Source organism: Pleurodeles waltl, chromosome 4_1 (assembly GCF_031143425.1).
Source record: "Pleurodeles waltl isolate 20211129_DDA chromosome 4_1, aPleWal1.hap1.20221129, whole genome shotgun sequence".
Taxonomy (NCBI): Eukaryota; Metazoa; Chordata; class Amphibia; order Caudata; family Salamandridae; genus Pleurodeles; species Pleurodeles waltl.
In genome coordinates, this window is record NC_090442.1 from 12,526,533 (window position 1) to 12,539,523 (window position 12,991).

The following is a 12,991-nucleotide window of genomic DNA, read 5'->3' on the forward strand; positions in this document are numbered from 1 at the left end:
AATGTGGTGGCACCGTCAATCATTAATAGCGGAAAAGCGCTACCTAACAACCCAGGCCCATGCTGCTGGCCCGCCCCCAGAGTGTCTGACTTTGGACCAATGTGATCACGAGGGACAGCAGCTGTTATTATTTTTGCTATGATTGGCCCAGCTGTGGTTTGGGGCGGGCCGCAACGCCCGCTCACCCACACCCGAGAGGAAGGAGGAGCGGATTGCGGCTGCCTGGAGTGCTCAGGTCAGGCGATGCCGCCGGCATGGAGTGTGCGGCATGGAGGCCGCTGCTGGCAGTGCTCGATGTGGGCGGGTTCCCAGAGATCAGTTATGGTGAGTGTACAATGATCCAGACCTCCATGGGAAATATGATGTTCATTTACATATTGTAAGGAAATGCCTCCTTGGCATGCTCACCCCCTGACGTTTTGCCTTTGCTGATGCGAAGTTGTGATTTGAAAATGTGCTGAGGCCTCCTAACCAGGCCCCAGCACCAGTGTTCTTTCCCTAAACTGTACCTTTGTCTCCACAATTGGCACAACCGTGGCACCCATGTAAGTCCCTTGTAACAGGTACCCCTGGCACCAAGGGCCCTGATGCCAGGGAAGGTCAATAAAGGCTGCAGCATGTCTTATGCCACCCTGGGGACACCTCACTCAGCACAGGCACACTGCCTCTCAGCTTGTGTCTGCTGGTGGGGAGAAAATGACTAAGTCAACATGGCACTCCTTCAGGGTGCCATGCCAACCTCACACTGCCTGTGGCATAGGTAAGTCACCCCTCTAGCAGGCCTTACAGCCCTAAGGCAGGGTACACTATACCACAGGTGAGGCCATATGTGCATGAGCACTATGCCCCTACAGTGTCTAAGCAAAACCTTAGACATTGTAAGTGCAGGGTAGCCATAAGAGTATATGGTCTGGGAGTCTGTCAAACACGAACTCCACAGCACCATAATGGCTACACTGAAAACTGGGAAGTTTGGTATCAAACTTCTCAGCACAATAAATGCACACTGATGCCAGTGTGCACTTTATTGTAAAATACACCCAGAGGGTATCTTAGAGATGCCCCCTGAAAACATACCTGACTTCCAGTGTGGGCTGACTAGTTTTTGCCAGCCTGCCACACACCAGACATGTTGCTGGCCACATGGGGAGAGTGCCTTTGTCACTCTGTGACCAGGAACAAAGCCTATACTTGGTGGAGGTGCTTCTCACCTCCCCCTGCAGGAACTGTAACACCTGGCGGTGAGCCTCAAAGGCTCACAACCTTTGTTATAACTCTACAGGGCATCCCAGCTAGTGGAGATGCCCGCCCCTCCGGCCACTGCCCCCACTTTTGGCGGGAAGGCTGGAGGAGATAATGAGAAAAACAAGGAGTCACCCCCCAGTCAGGACAGCCCCTAAGGTGTCCTGAGCTGAGGTGACTCTTACTTTTAGAAATCATCCATCTTGTCGAAGGAGGATTCCCCCAATAGGATTAGGGATGTGCCCCCCTCCCCACAGGGAGGAGGCACAAAGAGGGTGTAACCACCCTCAAGGACAGTAGCCATTGGCTACTGCCTTCCCAGACCTAAACACACCCCTAAATTGAGTATTTAGGGGCTCCCAGAACCGAGGAAGATAGATTCCTCCAACCTAAAGAAGAAGAAGGACTGCTGACCTGAAGCCCTGCAGTGAAGACGGAGACGACAACTGATTTGGTCCCAGCCCCACCAGCCTGTCTCCCCACTTCAAAGAAAACTGCAACAGCGACGCATCCAACAGGGTCCAGCAACCTCTGAAGCCTCAGAGGACTACCTTGCATCTAAAGGACCAAGAAGCTCCCGAGAACAGCGGCCCTGTTCAAGAAACTGCAACTTTTGAAACAAAGAAGCAACTTTTAAAGACCACACGTTTCCCGCCGGAAGCGTGAGACTTTCCACTCTGCACCCGATGCCCCCGGCTCGACCTGCAGAAAACTAACTCTACAGGGAGGACTCCCCGGCGACTGCGAGCCCGTGAGTAGCCAGAGTTGACCCCCCCTGAGCCTCCACAGCGACGCCTGCAGAGGAAATCCAGAGGCTCCCCCTGACCGCGACTGCCTGCTTCAAGGAACCCGACGCCTGGAAACCACACTGCACCCACAGCCCCCAGGACCTGAAGGAACTGAACTCCAGTGCAGGAGCGACCCCCAGGCGACCCTCTGCCCAGCCCAGGTGGTTATTACCCCAGGGAGCCCCCCCTGTGCCTGCCTGCATCGTTGAAGAGACCCCCGGGTCTCCCCATTGATTCCTATTGGAAACCTGACGCCTGTTTGCACTCTGCACCCGGCCGCCCCTGTGCCGCTGAGGGTGTACTTTCTGTGCCTGCTTGTGTCCCCCCCCCCCCCCCAGTGCCCTACAAAACCCCACTGGTCTGCCCTCCGAAGACACAGGTACTTACCTTCTGGCAGACTGGAACCGGGGCACCCCTATTTCCTTTGAAGCCTATGTGTTTTGGGCACCACTTTGACGTCTGCACCTGACCGGCCCTGAGCTGCTGGTGTGGTAACTTTGGGGTTGCCTTGAACCCCCAACGGTGGGCTACCTTGGACCCAACTTTGAACCTTGTAAGTGTTTTACTTACCTGTGAACTTAACATTTACTTACCTCCCCCAGAAACTGTGGATTTTTGCACTGTGTCCACTTTTAAAATAGCTTATTGCCATTTTTGTCAAAACTGTACATGCTATTGTGATTATTCAAAGTTCCTAGAATACCTGAGTGAAATACCTTTCATTTAAAGTATTGTTTGTAAATCTTGAACCTGTGGTTCTTAAAATAAACTAAGAAAATATATTTTTCTATATAAAAACCTATTGGCCTGGAGTAAGTCTTTGAGTGTGTGTTCCTCATTTATTGCCTGTGTGTGTACAACAAATGCTTAACACTACCCTCTGATAAGCCTACTGCTCGACCACACTACCACAAAATAGAGCATTAGAATGATCTCTTTTTACCACTATCTTACCTCTAAGGGGAACCCTTGGACTCTGTGCATGCTATTTCTTACTTTGAAATAGTATATACAGAGCCAAATTCCTACACATATATTTAAACTTTGGTGTGTGTTTGGAAAAATATGGCATTTTGCAGCATTTGCTTACCCACCCATTGTATGAAGTAAGATTATTGCAGAGTTCACCTAAGAACATTCTCTAACTTTTCAGTGTGAGAAAAAAAAATAAACACAAAACTGTCTTGTAAGAAAATAAGCAGCGGTTTGTCATAAGCGATAGCCTTACATGTGACCTATGTCTTTGAACAAGCAGCAAATGTGACAGGATATAAACAAAATTTAAAGGCATCTTTATTCTACTACACCTTATGATCTCCAGTATGATTATTTTGGAGGTGCCAGGGCCTATGCTGTAATTACAAATGCAGATATACACATAGATGTACTTGCAACCAATCCTCTAGGAACAAACATATCCAAAGTGGGGAAAATGCTGCAGATGCCTCAGGCCTCGCAGTGCATCACTGTGCAACCGCTGTGCTAAATCACTGCAATCATCATGCCGTTGCTGGGGTCGTGCTGGGCGGCAGCCTCTCTCACCTCACGCCAGGGGCTTCTGTTCTTTAAGTAAGTTCTGTCCAACCCGACAGAGGAGTCCTCTGACAGAGGTGTGTCACAAAACAGGATGGAAGGAACTACAGGCCTTGTGACAGTGGTACTGCCCCTGAGGCAGCCGTGGCAAGGTCTCAGCTGTTTTCAGTACAGTCAGCAGAGCCCAGTCCAGTGTAGCATGCACCCAAGGTGCATATATTGGCTACCAGTTACAGATTATATGTGGCTCCTATACCTCCTATACCTCCTACCCCTCATTGCCTTACATAAAAAAACATTCATTGATTTACACACTTGTATGATTCATTGTCTCTGTAGAGTAAGTTTATGTAATATAAAGTGCCTTGAAACCCTATAGTAGGAAAAACAGACCTATAAAAGGAATTCAATTAAAAAAGTAAATTAGTAAGTGGTATTTACATCATTAGTGTAATTACTCATACAGGCATACAACCCTCCTCACCCTGGACAGATTGCTGCTGTGAAAGTAAAGCAGACAAATTACTCAGGGACAAATTCAACATGTTGCACTAATGCTGGCCCTGATCCAGCTCAATAATAGCTGCCTGATCCTCACATTTCCTACACAGATTAAAGGAAATATGTGCAGAAGAAGAGAGTGGAAACAATGTGTGCTAGCTGCAGTAGGGTGATCTGTTGGTTACCCTGATAACCCCTACACTACTCCTGTATTATGGGGTCAGTGCTAAGAGTACAAAACATAGGAGTGTCTCTTATATCTAACATTACTCCAGAAGCTCCTGTGTCAAATAATCGCACCGTCCATGTAAGTAATATTTCCCCAGATCTCTGCTTGAATCTGTCTATAATATCAATAACTTCCTGCTGGGTGTACTCTTCAAGGGGGTACATCTCAATCCCTCCCGGGGTTTGTGGAGTGCCCTGTATTTTCCGTCTAAATATTGGCTGTGCATGAACCACTTTCTGTTCCTCTGGCTTAAGCTCCTCCCCACCTTTTTTAACTGACTCATTACTGGAATCTGAAAAATCAGTTGAATCCCAGATATTTGTGTCCCGTATTTCTGGATCCCAATTTAACACTACTTTAGCAATAGCTAAATGAACATTCTTTTGATTGACTCTACCCCTCTGTTTCCGATAGCTGTTTTGGGCAACTTGAGAAGCTGCCATCTCAACTACAGATTAATAAGTATCCGCTTTATCTTGCAATAACCTAACAAGACATCATGGTTACATTATTTTTAGCCTCAACTAGCTGCCTCTCTAATTGCTGTTTTCTTTGTTCCAGCTGCGTATTGTGTTTCTATACGCAGACCTGTCAGCCTAAAATAGATAAATCACATCCCTGTTACAGAGGTACTTTCTGTAAACAGAGTAAAACTGTTTTTGGCTCAGCATCTCTAAGACGTCCATCCCAGCTCTCACATAAACCTGCTCCACAAGACCATTCATTCACAAGAACATTATAGGGTGTTTTTCCCCACCCTGGTATGTCATTTGGAACCTGGGAAACTGCCTTTGACTTTTTGCCAAACATTTTTCACTTTTAAATCTTTCACTTCATATCCTGCAAACAACTACACCAAATTGTTCTGCTTTGCTTCAAACTAAGGCCTATATTTATACTTTTTTAGCGCCGCATTTGCGCTGCTTTTTAACGCAAAAGTGGCGCAAACTTACAAAATCCAATTGTATTTTGTAAGTTTGTGTCGCTTTTGCGTTAAAAAGCGGCGCAAATGCAGCACTAAAAAAGTATAAATATGGGCCTAAGAGGGAACGAGGCTAAAGAAGGCAGCACTCTTAGTCCGAGTAATGAATTTATTAAGGCACTTCCCAGGGTTCAAACACAAGTATACAAAAATATTAACTTGTGCATTTAATTTGAAGGCAGCAAAACACGTGTAGCTACTAAAATATTAACCACAGTTGAATAATAATCCGAGAAAATGCGATATATCAACTATGAATATGTATGCAAGGAAAAAAAAAATATATATATATATATATATATATGTGTGTGTGTGTGTGTATATATATATATGAGTGTGTGTGTATATATATATATATATATATATATATGGAAAATGTCACTTACCCAGTGTACATCTGTTCGTGGCATGTTGCGCTGCAGATTCACATGCTGTGCACTGTTCCTGCCATCTAGTGTTGGGCTCGGAGTGTTACAAGTTGTTTTTCTTCAAATAAGTCTTTTCGAGTCACAGGACTAAGTGCCTTCTCCCTTTCGGCTCCATTGCGCATGGGCGTCGACTCCATCTTAGATTGTTTTCCCCGCAAAGGTTGAGGTATGAGTTGGTAAAGTAAGTGTAGGAGGCTGGCCTGGCTTGTAGTGGGTACCAAGGAGTACTTACACTCTGTACCAGGTCCAGTTATCCCTTATTAGTGTAGAAGAAGTGTTTCTAGCAGCTTAGGCTGATAGAAGGTAGCTAAAGCAGAGCAGCTTAGGCTGAACTAGGAGACATGCAAAGCTCCTACTATACCACTGGTGTCATATGCACAATATCATAAGAAAACACAATACACAGATATACTAAAAATAAAGGTACTTTATTTTTATGACAATATGCCAAAAGTATCTCAGTCAGTACCCTCAGTATGAGGATGCCAAATATACACAAGATATATGTACACAATACCAAAAATATGCAGTAATAGCAAAAGGAAGTAATGCAAGCAGTGTAAAGTTACAATAGATTGCAATAGGAGCACATAGGTATAGGGGCAACACAAACCATATACTCCAAAAATGGAATGCAAACCACGAATGGACCCCAAACCTATGTGAGCTTGTAGAGGGTCGCTGGGACTGTAAGAAAACAGTGAGGGTTAGAAAAATAGCCCACCCCAAGACCCTGTAAGGTAGGTGTAAAGTGCACCTACAACCCCCAGTGAGCACAGAAGTCGTGATAGGGGGATTCTGCAAAGAAAACCAACACCAGAAAAGCAACAACAGTGGATTTCCGGACCTGGGTACGTGTAAGAGAAGGGGACCAAGTCCAAGAGTCGCGACAGTGTCGAGAGTGGGCAGATGCCCAGGAAATGCCAGCTGAGGGTGCAAGGAAGCTGCCACCTGATGGGAGAAGCTTGGAGTTTTGCAAGAACGAAGAGGACTAGGAACTTCCCCTTTGGAGGATGGATGTCCCACGTCGTGAAGAAGCTTGCAGAGGTGTTCCCACGCAGAAAGACCGCAAACAAGCCTTGCTAGCTGCAAGGGTCACGGTTAGGGTTTTTGGATGCTGCTGTGGCCCAGGAGGGACCAGGATGTCGCCACTTGGATGAGGAGACAGAGGGGGTGCCCAGCAAGTCAGGGAGCCCTCACAGAAGCAGGCAGCACCCGCAGAAGTACTGGATCAGGCACTTAGAAGAGGAGTGAACCGGAGTCCACCCGAAGTCAGAAAAGGGAGTCCCACGACGCCGGAGGGCAACTCAGAAGGTTGTGCACTGCAGATTAGAGTGTCGGGGACCCAGGCTTGGCTGTGCACGAAGGAAATCCTGGAAGAGTGCACAGGAGCTGGAGCATCTGCAAATCACGCGGTACTCAGCAATGCAGTCTAGTGTGGGGAGACAAGGACTTACCTCCACCAAACTTGGACTGAAGAGTCACTGGACTGTGGGAGTCACTTGGACAGAGTTGCTGAGTTCCAGGGACCATGCTCGTCGTGCTGAGAGGGGACCCAGAGGACCGGTGATGCAGTCTTTTGTTGCCTGCGGTTGCAGGGGGAAGATTCCGTCAACCCACAGGAGATTTCTTCAGAGCTCTTGGTGAAAGAAGGAGGCAGGCTACCCCCAGAGCATGCACCACCAGGAAACAGGCGAGAAGGCCAGCAGGATGAAGCGATACAAGGTTCCAATAGTCGTCTTTGCTACTTTGTTGCGGTTTTGCAGGTGTCCTGAGCAGTCAGCGGTCGATCCTTTGGCAGAAGGTGAAGAGGGAGATGCCGAGGAACTCTGGTGAGCTCTTGCATTCGGTATCTGAAGAATTCCCCAAAGCAGAGACCCTAAATAGCCAGAAAAGGAGGTTTCGCTACCTAGGAAGGAGGATAGGCTAGTAAGAAAGGTAAGAGCCTATCAGAAGGAGTCTCTGACGTCACCTGCTGGCCCTGGCCACTCAGACCAGTCCAGTGTGCAAGCACACCTCTGAATCCAAGATGGCAGAGGTCTGGGGCACGCTGGAGGAGCTCTAGGCACCTCCCCTGGGAGGTGCAGGTCAGGGGAGTGGTCACTCCCCTTTCCTTTGTCCAGTTCCGCGCCAGAGCAGAGCTGGGGGATCCCTGAACCGGTGTAGACTGGCTTATGCAGAGATGGGCACCATCTGTGCCCATCAAAGCATTTCCAGAGGCTGGGGGAGGCTACTCCTCCCCAGCCCTGACACCTTTTTCCAAAGGGAGAGGGTGTAACACCCTCTCTCTGAGGAAGTCCTTTGTTCTGCCTTCCTGGGCCAGTCCTGGCTGGACCCCAGGAGGGCAGAAACCTGTCTGATGGGTTGGCAGTAGCAGCAGCTGCAGTGAAACCCTGGGAAAGGCAGTTTGGCAGTACCCAGGTTCTATGCTAGAGACCCGGGGGATCATGGCATTGGGTGACAATTCCATGATCTTAGACATGTTACATGGCCATGTTCGGAGTTACCATTGTGACGCTATACATAGGTAGTGACCTATGTATAGTGCACTCGTGTAATGGTGTCCTCGCACTCACAAAGTCTGGGGAATTTGCCCTGAACAATGTGGGGGCACCTTGGCTAGTGCCAGGGTGCCCACACACTAAGTAACTTTGCACCCAACCTTCACCAGGTGAAGGTTAGACATATAGGTGACTTATAAGTTACTTATGTGCAGTGTAAAATGGCTGAGAAATAATGTGGGCATTATTTCACTCAGGCTGCACTGGCAGGCCTGTGTAGGAATTGTCAGATCTCCCTATGGGTGGCAAAAGAAATGCTGCAGCCTATAGGGATCTCCTGGAACCCCAATACCCTGGGTACCTCAGTACCATATACTAGGGGATTATAAGGGTGTTCCAGTATGCCAATCTGAATTGGTGAAATTGGTCACTAGCCTGTTAGTGACAATTTGGAAAGCAGAGAGAGCATAACCACTGAGGTTCTGGTTAGCAGAGCCTCAGTGAGACAGTTAGGCATCACACAGGGAACACATACATATAGGCCACAAACTTATGAGCACTGGGGTCCTGGCTAGCAGGATCCCAGTGACACATAACAACCACACTTACAACATAGGGTTTTCACTATGAGCACTGGGCCCTGGCTAGCAGGATCCCAGTGAGACAGTGAAAACACCCTGACATATACTCACAAACAGGCAAAAAGTGGGGGTAACAAGGCTAGAAAGAGGCTACTTTCTCACACAACCCCCCTCCCCCAAACGAAGGACAATAAGGCTAACCTTGGCCAGTTGAGAATTTATTGTCTAAGTGGTGATAAGTGGAGAGTAGCTCTGCAATAGACTGGTTACTCCCTTTATCATCCACTATATGGTTACTTCCCTGTGGGGATGTAAACCACCCTGTTTGAAGTTTTCTAGCTAACCAACAATGTGAAGATATATTTTCAGAGTTTCTATCAGTAAGTTTTAGTTTAGAGCAGTGGGAATTGTCCACTGGACCTATTTCGAGTGATGAGAATGCCCGACAGGGATGCTGTCTCAGTAAAGCCATAGCTGGGCAAAAACGTTGTCCATATGGCTGTAAGAGAGAACAGGGATGCTGTTTCTCTTGAGTTGGAGCAGGGCAGGGATGCTGTCCTATGAGCTCCACACTAGGGCAGGGCTGCTGTCCTAAGTGTTGTGAGGTAGTGCAGGGTTTCTGCACTAAAGTGTCTCTGGGAGGGTTGGAGGGATGTTCCATGTTAACTAAAATGGTGCTCTTTTTCTCACCAATGTTAGTTATCCCACAGAGAGGTACTTCCACCTCAGGGAGTACAGCTATGCCAACTGATGATTCCCTTTGTGCAGGTGCCACCCCAGGAGAGGTTTCTCCCACCACAGGAATGGTATCCTGAATGGCAGGGTGGTTAGGGGATACTGTGATACCCTTTTTACCTGTTGTTGGAGAGGGATCCTGAGTTTTCAGGCCTTTTTCTCTCCTTTGCTTTTTCATTTCAGTAGAAATGAGAGGGAACTATTCCTCAGGGAAACCCAGCATGGCAGCATGGGTATAAAACTCTACCTCAGCCCAACCTGAGGTCTCTAGGTCATTACCTAAGAGACAGTCTACAGGTAAGCTAGGTAACACTACCACCTGGTTAAGGCCAGTAACTCCACCCCAACTAAGCTGAACTATAGCTAAGGAAAACACACTTAGTGGAGTTATGGACATCAATAATCTTGTACTGTTGTCCAATGATGTGTTGTTCAGGAGGCACTAGGTTTTCAGTCACCAAAGTGATACTGACGCCTGTGTCCCTGTAGGCCTGGGCCTCAACACCATTTATTGAAACTGTCTGCCTGTACTTATCCATTGTAAGGGGACGACAAGCAGCCAGTGTGGCAAGGCCAATGCCACTAGGTGTGACAGAAACTGTCTTGGGACTGACTACCCCAGTTTCTATGATGGACCCATAAGTGAACCCAACTACACCCTTAGTTTGACTGTTGCCAGCAGTCCCACCACTATTACCACTACTGCTAGGGGCACTAGAGTTTGATGTATTAGTGGTGGTAGGCTCAGGGGGTTTACCTGGACAGGACTTATCCCCTGGCCTATGGCCTTTATTTTTACACACAAAGCACCAAGGCTTTTTAATGTGTGTATGTTGTGAAGAAGAGGAAGAATTTGATTTATCCCCACCCCCTGAAGAGTGTTTAGGATTTGAAGAAGGATCTTTGGTTTTACCCTTATCCCCATGCTTAACCTGAGATTTCTCACCATCTTTCTACTTGCCATCCTTGTCACGCCCTGTATGAACTTTTCTGTTTACTCTTGTTCTGACCCATTTGTCTGCCTTCTTTCCCAATTCTTGGGGAGAGGGCAGATCTGAGTCCACTAGATATTGATGTAACAAGTCAGACACACAGTTATTCAGAATATGCCCTCTCAGGAGTAGATTGTACAGGCTTTCATAGTCAGAAACTTAACTGACATGTAACCACCCCTCCAAGGCCTTCACTGAATAGTCAACAAAGTCTACCCAGTCTTGTGAGGACTCTTTTCTGGTTTCTCTGAACTTAATCCTGTATTGTTCAGTGGTTAAGCCAAATCAATCCATGAGTGCATCCTTCAAAACTGCAAAATTATTGGCATCACTTTCTCTCACAGTAAGCAGCCTATCCCTACCCTTTCCATTGAAAGATAGGCATAGAATAGCAGCCCACTGCCTTTGAGGGACCCCCTGTACCATACAGGCCCTCTCAAGTGCAGCAAACCACTTGTTAATGTCATCCCCCTCCTTGTAAGGGGGAACTATCTTGTGCAGATTCCTGGCATCATGCTCTCTCACAGGATTGCTATCAGGAATACTGCTGCTGCCACCATGGTTCCCAAACCCCAACCTCTGTCTCTCCTTCTCCAGATCTAGGGATTCCCTGTCTAGAGCCAGCTGTTGCTGTTTAAGCTTCAGTCTGGTCTCTTCCACTCTCAACTTGTTGAGTTCCCTTTCTAACATTCTGTCATCAGGGTGGGTGGGTTGGGAATGCTTGGACACAGAAGGTATATTGGATTCAACAGAGGGAGACCTGCCCCTAACAGCTGGCACTCTAACAATCTGGCCTTCAGGAACAAAAACATCCCTACTATGATGGGAGCTTCTATTACTACCAGCAGTGCTATGTGGTCTGCTAAGGGGCAGAATAGGAAGAGAACCCTGTACACCTCCCTCAAGGGGCTCCCCTGAGTCAGAGTGTGAGCTGTCTTCTAACTTTTCAGATGAAGTGCCACCCTGGGCCTTATCATTCTCAATGAGCATGTTAGACAGAAATTCTCTAGAAGGGTTCTTTCCTACCACTAAACCTCTATCAATGCAGAGACTCCTTAGGCTCTTAAAGTTAAGATTGTCATATGTTGTATTGACCATTTTAAGAGAAGTTCCTACATCAGACATGACAGAAGAAGGTTTAGGGACAGTGAGAAGAGAGAAAAAGTTTCAGGACTTTTTAAGAACAGGAAAAAAACCTTTTTCAACTTTTTGAAACTTTTAGAAAGTTTAGGAGTACTTTTCAGCACTTAGCAGATAGTGTAAGAGGAGAAAAGAAAAATTGTTTGGGTAGGTGTACATACACTGAACTTGTTTTGTATATTATTCTCTTATGAAAAGTACAAAATGACAAAGTGGTAAGTGTAGGAGGCTGGACTGGCTTGTAGTGAGTACCTAGGGGTACTTGCACCTTGCACCAGGCCCAGTTATCCCTTATTAGTGTATAGGGTGTCTAGCAGCTTAGGCTGATAGATAATGGTAGCTTAGCAGAGCAGCTTAGGCTGAACTAGGAGACGTGTGAAGCTACTACAGTACCACCTAGTGTCATATGCACAATATCATAAGAAAACACAATACACAGTTATACTAAAAATAAAGGTACTTTATTTTTATGACAATATGCCAAAGTATCTCAGAGTGTACCCTCAGTGAGAGGATAGGAAATATACACAAGATATATATACACAATACCAGAAATATGCAGTATAGTCTTAGAAAACAGTGCATATAATGTATAGTTACAATAGGATGCAATGGGGACACATAGGGATAGGGGCAACACAAACCATATACTCCAAAAGTGGAATGCGAACCACGAATGGACCCCAAACCTATGTGACCTTGTAGAGGGTCGCTGGGACTATTAGAAAATAGTGAGGGTTAGAAAAATAGCCCACCCCAAGACCCTGAAAAGTGAGTGCAAAGTGCACTAAAGTTCCCCAAAAGACAAAGAAGTCGTGATAGGGGAATAAGGCAGGAAAGACACAAACCAACAATGCAACAACGCTGGATTTCCAATCTGGGGTACCTGTGGAACAAGGGGACCAAGTCCAAAAGTCACAAGCAAGTCGGAGATGGGCAGATGCCCAGGAAATGCCAGCTGCGGGTGCAAAGAAGCTTCGACTGGACTGAAGAAGCTGCGGTTTCTGCAGGAACGCAAAGGGCTAGAGACTTCCCCTTTGGAGGACGGATCCCTCTCGCCTTGTAGAGTCGTGCAGAAGTGTTTTCCCGCCAAAAGAACGCCAACAAGCCTTGCTAGCTGCAAATCGTGCGGTAAGCGGTTTTGGATGCTGCTGTGGCCCAGGAGGGACCAGGAGGTCGCAAATTGGACCAGGAGGTAGAGGGGACGTCGAGCAAGACAAGGAGCCCTCTTAGCAGCAGGTAGCACCCGGAGAAGTGCCAGAAACAGGCACTACGAGGATGCGTGAAACGGTGCTCACCCGAAGTTACACAAAGGAGTCCCACGTCGCCGGAGACCAAC

General features: G+C 47.1%; 1 long non-coding RNA gene across 1 annotated transcript in view; it reads left to right on the plus strand.

The window, feature by feature from the left end:
• The first annotated feature begins 207 nt into the window (after window positions 1-207).
• Window positions 208-12,991, plus strand: part of LOC138288413 (uncharacterized) — a 163,650-nt gene continuing 150,866 nt past the window's right edge. The window contains exon 1 of the long non-coding RNA XR_011202388.1: window positions 208-324. This is a non-coding gene — a long non-coding RNA (uncharacterized lncRNA). The remainder of the gene's footprint in view (window positions 325-12,991) is intronic.